We start from the raw sequence: 10463 nt of genomic DNA, 5'->3' as shown, positions 1-10463 counted from the left end.
CCTCCAGCTCGAGGGCTTCAGCATAGTTCAATGTGTCTTGTTATCAGGAATAGCAAGCAGAGAGTGAATGTGTTCCGCCTCCAGTGAGCTATTTATCTTCATCATACCCCCAAATGAGGTCATCAAGCTGTGACCTGATTGACAGGCCAGACTTCACCCCTTCCTCAAGTTGACAGGTTATGTAACTGCCAAAGTAACCATTGAACTCCTGCAATCACAAATTTAGGCCAGAACATCCCTATAAATCACATTTGGTTAAGCCCTTACTAGGTTTTTTTCTTCTTCTTTTTTTAAGTAATAAGGTTATTTTGACTTCTCAGCTGTTACAAGCATTAGAAGACTGGATATTGTTTTTATATGTCAACAGTTAGATCAATGAGGGATCCCAGGGATGGTTTGCCTTTTGTCTGAAAATTTATTTATAAAAAAGAGCCCTGGTAGCACAGTGGTTCAAGGGCTTGGATTCTACCTGAGGAAGAAGATGTGGCAATCTGTTGCCATAAAAATTACAGTCATAGAAACCCTATTTCACAGGCCTATTCTGTTATGAGATGGCTGAACTCCAAGGAAATGGGTTGGGTTTGTTAATCCGAGTTGGTTTGGTTTTACTAAACTACCTGAATGTACTTGGCAAATATGGCCACAAGATGGCGAAGTCGGTCCATGTATCATGGTTTTAATTTTTTTTCCCCTCACCGTTTTGCACCAGCTTGTCAGCTTTTGAGGAGGCGCCTCAAAAGAGGAGGGACTCTGCTGGACTTCCAAAGAGGGACCTAAGAGGCAGCTGCATCTAAAGCACCCACAGGGAAAACAACATCGGCGGGATTCTGGGCTAAAATGAGGGTAAGGTGAGTGAGAAATTTAGCAAAATTTAAGTGCCCCACTTGCCTCACTAGAGTCCCGGTCAGGAGCTACTGGATTTGGGATGTGTCTGTTAGAAGCAGGGAAGGGAGTTGGAAATTGTCCCACAAAATAAAAAATCTTTTTGACCTCATCCTTGGCAGGGTCCACACGAGACACACATAGACACTTAGCCTTCAAGTCCCAGTTATGTGACCAGAGGCACTATCTCACTCCAATTCCATTCTGAGTCACTGTGTGGAAGGTGCCAAATGCTGGTGCCCCGCTGAGGTTACGTAGGCCACAGTGGGGCAACTTTACTCCAGTAGAAATATGGAAGTAGTGAATTGTACCATGTGGATTCTTGCACAGGGTCTAGGGTTAGGCTTGGTGTTAGAATTAGGGTTAGGGTTGATGTTAGACTTAGGGTAAGGGTTACATTTGGGGTTAGGGTGGGTGTTAGACTTAGGGTTAGGGTTTTGGAGAGCTAATGCAGACATCACTGCAGCCCGTGAACGCTCAAAGAGGAGGCTGGAATGTGAAGAAAGGTGTGGAATCCCAGATGCCAAAGACAAAGGCATCTAACCCTTTAAAAAAATAACTTTATTGATATAAAGGTCACATATCATACACTTCTGTAATTAAACCATTGGATCATTATGTCTCTATGCATCCACCACTGTGCTTCATAAACTGGGAAACCCAATAAAAACAATAAAAATCAAAATGAAACAAATAATAAAAGGATAAAAATTAAAAGAAAGAAAAGACAAACAGCAATACTAAAAAAATCCAGAGAACAAATTTCTGTCTGGATCCAGCAAGAAATATTTAAGCCCACCACAAATTCAGGTTGAGTCGACAGAGAGGTCAACTGATCAAGTATCAAATTATACCATAGTTCAATCCACCATGATTAAGTGTACAATACTTTCTGTGTGACAGTATAGCTGTTCAAGTTGTCTGTGACTAGAGGGGATCTGCCAGGGCTTAATCTGACTAGATACTCTGAAGATGGATTTGGGCTTCTCGTGTCCTCCGTAACCTTCTACAAACTGGGCGTTCACAATTAAAGCTCTGATGCATTTCCCTTCATCATATTTGGATTTTGTTATTGCCATCTTTGGATCACACAGGTTGGTGTGCTTTTTCCATATGGATTTATTGGATGCCTTATTTTGATGGCTGTTTGTTTGAATATAAGCCTTTAAGACCCTGGACACTATCCCGGTGGATAGCCAGTCACCATCTGGTTTCATCAGCACAATTTGCTTCTGTGATCATTTCATGAAGGCAACTATAAAGCAGGGTCATGTGAAAAGAACAAACTGTTCATGGACTGGAGCTGGAATTGAGTGGGAGCCCAGAGTCCATCTGTTTCTTCACTGGTTTCCTTTAGTAGTCATGATCATTTTATTATAAAAACAAAACTACAAAAATAACAAATTAATTTTTAAAGCCCCCCCCGCCCCCAAACAAACAAACAAAGCAAAAAGAAAAACATTGTCAATCTTCCCTCTGGGATATAGGTGATTGCATTGATGATGTTAATAATTTATCAGATGGCATATAACTTCAGGTACTGTTGATATGATGAGTTTATGGAGTATAGTCAAACTATGAGGTGCAATCCATGAGCTATTTCTTTGTACAGATTGATTTTTTAATTGATTGAGCTCTGTTTACATTGAGCATAGGAGTTAGTGCTAGAGGAAATTTTCCTGTATAATTTCTTACAAGGACATATCCTTGCCTCTCAGATTAAAGCCTGTCATATTAATGCAAGGGGAGCATTGAAGTACTCAATATACAGTGGTCCTGGGTCCCCTTTAATTGGACACACACTGAGCCAGGGATCCCCCCAAGGTCCAACAACAACCATTTCCACAGTCTTAGGATGGCCCTCCTTTGCTTCCTCTCGCATCAGATTATTTCAGCCCTTAAATCCAAGGGTACAGGTAGTTTTGAGGGAGGGCCCAGTTCACTTAGTCTGACTTCCACTTCAAGTCCTTCTGGTATGGCTCTTGGGGGAGGCCATGTTCCCTGTAAGACAATCACCTAAGGCCATCCTCATAGTGCTTAGTCCATGGCGCTTTTCCCTGAGGGTTGGGTAGAAACATATTCAAAGTGCCTACCTAAGACCATATAGTAACATTTGTTCTCCCCTTAGGTTCCCTACAATTACTGTTTAACACCCCTTACAAAAGTGAGCTTGCTTCTCCCTATTTTCCCACCATATCTACCAATAGAAATATCAGTACCTCCTCTGTAATGTAGTTGCTCACCTCCCTGGTCTTAACTTGATTTTCCAGTAAGGTTCTCCTCTCTTTCCTGAGGATTGTCTGTGGGTTTGCCACTGCCTTCGCTCAATGTTGTGTAGCATCAAGTGGACGATTTCTCCCTTTTCACCCATCTTGGAGGAGTGACCCCAGCAAACCTGAGGGCTCCTCTTTGGAGGTGGTAATTATGAAGTGCATATGGCCAGTGGGAAAACATGCTACCCTTCTGTTTGGTACTTTGTCTCTAAGATTCACTTAATCGGTCTTTCTTCTTCCAGTAGCAGACTCCAACAGTATTTGTTCTTCTGTGATTGTCTGACTTCACTCAGCACCATGATTTCCAGGTCCTTCCACGCCATGCTTTCATCTTGGCTTTGTTTGTTTTAGGAATGCACAGTATTCCATTGTGTGTATATATGTAAGTACCATCGGTTTTTTTTTTATCTGTTCTTCCACTGTTGGGCATTAGGGCTGCTTCCAGTTTCTTGCTATTGTGAACTGTGCTGCTAGGAACATGGAATAGCATACATCCACTCCAGTGCTGGGATCTTCTGGGATTTCAATTCTCAGTTGCTCTAAGTATTGCCATATCATTTACCACAGTGGTTGTACGTATTTACAAGTCTACCAGCAGTGTATATGAGTTCCATTCTCTCCACATCCTCAATGCTATTTGTTGTTTTTGGCTTTTTTTTAATTGGGCTATCTTGTAAAATGATATCTCACTGTGGTTTTAATTTGCATCTCCCAGATGCCTGGTGATCATGAGCATTTTTCATGTGTTTGTTAGCAAACTTCATTTTTGATGAACTATCTGTTCAAATCTTTATTCCATTTTTAATTGGGTCATTTGTTATTTTCTTATTGAGATGTTGTATAGTTCTGTGTATATTGGTAATTAGATATGTCCTTGGTAATTTCCACCCCCAATCTGTGGGATATTGGTTTACTCCCTGATGAAGTCTTTTGATGTGCATAAGTGATATAATTTCAGCATGCTCCAGTCCTCTATATTGTCTTCCGCTGTGTGTGCTACCATCATTATACTTGGTGGTCTATGTATGCCCTGCAATAGGGCTGAAGTTTGTTCTAGCTTTCTCATCCATGGTCCTGAAAGCTTCTAGGGTTTATATTTAGGTCATTTATCCATCTTGAGTTCATTTTTGTGCACGGGGAGAGATATGGGTTTCCTTTCCTTCTTCTGCATGTGGAAATCCAGTTTGTCCAACAACGTTTGTAGAAGAGGCTCTCTTTGTCCCATTGGATATTTCTAGGTCCTTGCAGGCTAATGCATTTAAGTCCGTGTTTTCTCTTCTGATACATTGGCCTGCACATATCTCCTTGTACCAGTACCAGGCTGTTTTGACTACTGTGGCTCTGTAGTAGGGTTTTAGGTCAGGTAGTGGGATGCCTCCTACTTGATTCTTCTTTTTAAGAAGTTATTTGCTTACCCTGAGTCTTTTGCCACCCATATGATATTTTTAATAAGTTTTTCCATTTCTTTGAAGAATGTATTTGGGATTTGGATTGAGATTGTGTTGTATCTGTTGATTATATTAGGTAGTATTGATATTTTCAAAATATTAAGTCTGTCTATTTGTGAGCACTAGATATTCTTCCATTTATGTAGGGTTTTTTGTTTCTTGTAGTAATGTTCTGTAGTTTCCTCTGTATAGGTCTTTTATTTCTTTTGTTAGATTTATTCCTAAATATTTTACTTTTGTGTGCTTATTGTAAATAGGATCACTTTCTTAATGTCTTTGTCGCAGCTCTCTTCACTGGTGTACGGGAATCCAATTGATTTCTGGTTGATAATTTTGTATCCTGCTAACTTCCTGAATACTTCTATTGTTTCCAGTAGGCTTGTTGTGGGTTTTCTATGTATAGGATCATGTCATCTGAAAATAGTGAGAGTTTCAATTCTTCTTTGCCTATTTTTATTTCCTTAATTTCTTTTTGTTGTCTCATGAGTCTTAGACTTCCAGCAAAATGTTGAAAAGATAGGTGACACTCTTGTCTGGTTCCTGTTTTCAGTGTAAATGTTTCTAGATTTTCCCCATTGAGTGTGATGCTCACTGGTGATTTTTCACATATGACTTTTATTATATTGATGAATTTCCCTTCTACTCCTATTTCTTTGAGTGTTTTGATAAAAATGGATGCTAGATCAAAGAACAAAAAATAAAATCATTGTGAATGAGGGGGAGTGCAGCTTGGGCGCCCAAGACCCATCTGTAGGCAACTGGACATCCCCTTACAGAAGGGTGGCGAGGAGGAGATGAGCAAGTCCGGGTGCAGTGTAGCAACGATGAAACATACAACTTTCCTCTAGTTCCTAAATGCTTTCTACCATCCCCACTCCACTCCCACTACCATGATCCCAATTCTACCTTTCAAAGCTGGCTAGACCACAGGATGTACACTTGTACAGATAGGAACTGGAAGCACAGGGAATCCAGAACAGATGATCCTTTCAGGACCAGTGTGAGAGTGGCGATACCTGGAGGGTGGAGGGAGGGTGGGGTGGAAAGGGGGAACCAATTACAAGGATCTACATATAACCTCCTCTCTGGGGGATGGACAACAGAAAAGTGGGTGAAGGGAGACATCGGACAGTGTAAGATATGTCAAAATAATAATTTATACATTATCAAGGGTTCATGAGGGAGGGGGGAGCAGGGAGGGAGGGGGTGAAATGAGGAGCTGATGCCAAGGGCTTAACTGGAGAGCAAATGTTTTGAGAATGATGAGGGCAATGAATGTACAGATGTGCTTTACACAATTGATGTATGTATGGATTGTGATGAGTTGTATGAGCACCCAATAAAATGATTTTAAAAATGATGCTAGATATTGTCAAATTCCTTTCTGCATCTATTGATATGAACATATGGTTTTCATTCTTTGCCTTGTTTATGTAGTGGATTACTTTGATTGTTTTCTGTGTATTGAACCATTCCTGCATACCTGGAATGAATTCCACTTGGTCATGTTGAATTATTTTTTGATATTATGTTGGATTCTATTGGCCAGGATTTTTTGAATTCTGTGTTCATGAGGGATATTGGTTTATAATTTTCTATATTTGTAAGGCCTTTCCTTGGTTTGAGTGTCAGCATTATGCTGGCTTCATTTGAATGAGTTTGGGAGTTTGTTGTCCTTTTTTATGTCTGGAAGTTTGTGTAGTATTGGTGTCAGATATTCTCTGACTACTTGGTAGAATTGCCCTGTGAAACCATCTGGTCCTAGCGTTTTCTTAGTGGTGATCTCTTAATGACCTTTTCTATCTTCTTTTATTATAGGTCGGTTGAGATTTTAAAAATCTGTCTTCATTAATTTGAATAGGTGATATATTTCTAGGTAAGATGAAGCAGTAGGCTAGAAGGTTGAGAGGTATTATCTTGAATGAAGGTGAATATTGTAATTCGCAGGAGGAAGAAGATAAATCCAAGAAGACAGATGGGGTGAGCTAATTGTGGGGGAGTTGATAAGTAGTTTAGATTTTTGAGCAACAAATTGATTACCTGAAATGTAGTACCCCCCACCACCTATTTCAAAATTACCAGGGGACTAATATAATTGCTCCAAAATTCATTTGTGCCCCCTTCCAGTTAAGATCCCCCTTCCAGAAACGAATTTTCTTCTGATTTCACCATGAATTAATTTTGCCCGTTTTATATCTTCATATACATAAATTAAATCAGTGTGTACTTTTTTGCACAATTTCTTTCACTCAGTATAATATCTGTAAGATTTATTCATGTTGAATGGTATATAAATCATTGGATCCTCTTGTTGGAGTAGAATTACATTATTTGAGTACACCAGGATTTTAAAAAATCATTATCTTGACAATAGAAACTTGAGTTGTTTGAGGTTTTAGTTATGAATAAAATTACTACAAATATTAATGAAAAAATGTTGTGTGGATCTCACTGTCATCCATTGACTTGATTGTGACTCATAGCTGCACTATAGGACAGAGTAGAACTTCCCTGTGACTTTCTGAGACTGTATTTCTTTATTTCTGAGACTTTATTTCTTATAACAGGTGTGTAAATCTTTTTATTTTATTGTTAAAAAATAAATGCTTTTATTGGGACACAATCCAGACAGTATACGATTCAATAGTCATATCAATAAATGCTGTACATTCACTACTCCAACCAATTTTAGAACATTTTCTTCATTCTTGTACTCCTTGCCGTCAGCTCCCGTTTCCTTCCAGCCTCCCCTGCTGTACTCCAAAGGAACCCTTAATCCAATTACTATCCCTATAGATTCACACATGCTTGGTCTCATATATTCTACAATACTCTCTGTCTGATGACCGGGCTATTTCCATCCCTCGAAGATGGTAAGAGGAAAATCATCAGAGACACAACCTATGTGTAGATTCTACAAATGGATTTCGGGCTTCCATTGTTATCCATAGCCTTCTGCAAACCAGAAGTTCACAATTGAAATGCTGATTCCATTCCCTCTTTGAGGGAGACTGTAGATTAGAGAGACTGTAAATCTTTATGCAAATCAAAAGCCTCCTCTTTCTCCTGTAGGGTGGCTGGTGGTTTCCAACTGCCAAGCTTGCACCACTCCATCGTGGAACCCATTATACCACCAGAGCTCCTTTAGATGCGGATATATGTTGTCATTCTCCTGGATAAATAGCTAGGAATAAAAATTATGGTTTAGGGGAAGGTGGATTGTTAGCAATGATGACTGTATAACCCCATGAGAGGGGACCGAATAACGGAATTATAGGTGAACAGATACATTGGATGGTGTAAGATATGGCAAAATAATAATATATAATATAATAATAAAGGTTGCTAGTGTGTAGGGTGGGGAAGGGGGGAGATAAAGGGGAGCTGGTATCAAAGAGTTCAAAAAGAAAGTGTTTTGAAAATGATGGTGGCAGCAATTGTACAATTATGCTTGATATAATTGAATTGTGGATTGTTATAATATTTGTAAGAGCTCCCAATAAAATGATTAAAAAATTATAGCTATTTAAATTGGTTCATGTGATAAGTGTGTAATAAAGTTTATAAGAAACTACCCAACTCTTTACATTGCCTCATTTTTCATTTTTACTTGTATTGTATGAATGTATTATTTGCTCCACTTTAGGACCTACACTTACTAATCTTAGCCATCTGTAAAAAATACCAAATTCCTCCTAATTGAACCAATAGGTAACATTCTGGTAAATGGAGAACATATTGAAGTTTTCAAGGATTTCATTTTGCTTGGATCCACAATCAATGCTCATGGAAATGACAATTAAGAGATTAAATGACACGTCGCATTTGGTGAATCTTCTGTATAAGATCTGTTGAGAGTGCTGAAGAGCAGAAAGGTTTCTTGAGGACTAAGGTGCACCTGGCCCACCATGGTATTTTAAATCACCTCTTATGCACACGAAAACTGACATTAAGCAAAGAAGATCAAAGATGAGTTGAGACATTTGAATTGTGATAGTAGTGAAGAATATCTAAAGTAGCATGAAATGCTAAAAGAAAAAAACCAAATCTATCTTAGAGGAGGTATGGCTGGGATGCTTCTGAAAGGGAAGGATGGCAGGACTTTGTCTCCATGACTTTGAACACATTAGCAGAGGTACTCGTCCCTGGAAAAGGACGTGAAGCTTGGTAAAGTGGAGGGGCAGCAAAACAGAGGAAGGCCATCAACAAGATGGATTAACACCGTGGCTGTAACAATGAGCTCACACATAAGAACATTTGTGGGGATGGCTCAGGACCAGGCAGTGTTTCATTCTGTTGTTATGAGTTGGAACCTACTCAATGGCACCTGACCACAACAATAACAATTACAACAACACATCTTGTTTGCACAGATTTTCTCATGTGTTTGCTTCTACAAGCTATATCTTTACATTTAGTGCAATAAACACCTTGAAATTGATTTCTATTTGGTAGATGGTATGCTGTAGGAGATAAAGTTATATATTATATATACATATGTATATGTTTGTTTGGATATCCACGTTATTCCAACACAATTTCTTTTTAAATTATAATTTTATTTATTTTGTCATTGAACATATTCACAGCAAAACATAATCAATTCAACAGCTTCACATTGCATTAATTACATTCTTTGAGTTATATAACTATTCTCACTCTCCTCTTCTGAATTCTCTCCAATTAACATAAATTCTCAGCACAATTTCTTGAAAAAATGTTTCCCATGAATAGTTTTTGAAATAGTACAGCATCTTTCTTATTGCCAGAAATGGTACTCTAGTCCTCTCCATGATTCCATTCCGTACCCAAGTTTACTTTTCATGGATATCCGTACTCTGGTGCTATCTGATCATTTCTAATTTGGGAGATTATTTATGGCAATTCCCACATCTATAAGAGAGATTGAGGGGACTGTATCAGCTCTTCAATTCTGGGCTTTGGGTTTTCAGAATGTTTACAGTGGGAGCCCTAAATTCTGTTAAGTTTTTATATAAACTCTGCTTACATTGAGTTCTTTCAGACCATTATAAAAACCTTTGCCCTCCAATACAATGTCCTTGCTTAGACTCCCCAGGTCAGCACAGGTCAGGGTAAATTTACCCTGAGGAACTTGCTTGGGAGTGTACTTCATGAAATTGGTATCATGCCTAACCATGATAGATGGAGGGCCTCAGACCCAATCCTGTAAACTTCTATTCTGCAAACTTCTATTCTGCAACAGTAATGTGTCTCAATCATAGTTCCTTTTCCTACTTGCATAGCTCTGCCTGAAACTATGGTGAACTGATTTACTGTCAAACATTATTTTGTGACAATGTCCTTTGACTTCCATGTTCTATAGTAAGTAGCCCCTGTCTGTGGATCCTTCAGACATCTTTATGGTCTCATGCTGATGGTCTCCATCATCAGAATGGTTTGTTTTTATCTTGACTTTGTCATGATAAAAACTTAATAAAGACGTAACTACACCAAATATTTGAATCTTGGGTCTTTCCCTGCACCCCCTCCCAGAGCAGCACTCACAGTTAAACTGAAGTTTCAATTCCCTATGCCTACTTCCCCAAATAATACAGTTTTGATTTGGCAGGTGCATGCCTGTGTGTGGTAGCTGAGCGATCCCTATGTTATGGATGATGTCCATGAACTCCCAAAGACAGATGGGATCTTACCACCACAGGCATCAAATCAATTCTGACCGTTCTGGGTTTCTGAGTCTGTTAATCTTTACAGGAGCAGAAAGTCTCATATTTCACCCCTGGAGTAGCTATAGGTTTGAACTGCTGGGATCCCCCCACCCCAAGCTGATTTAAATTCCTCCATCAGGCTTCCTGGACTTTGAAGGTTATTTTACAATTGT

The sequence above is a fragment of the Echinops telfairi genome, unplaced genomic scaffold (genome assembly GCF_000313985.2).
Source record: "Echinops telfairi isolate 266 unplaced genomic scaffold, ASM31398v2 ScPeMD7_7465;HRSCAF=8503, whole genome shotgun sequence".
NCBI lineage: Eukaryota > Metazoa > Chordata > Mammalia > Afrosoricida > Tenrecidae > Echinops > Echinops telfairi.
This window is presented reverse-complemented; position numbering follows the sequence as displayed.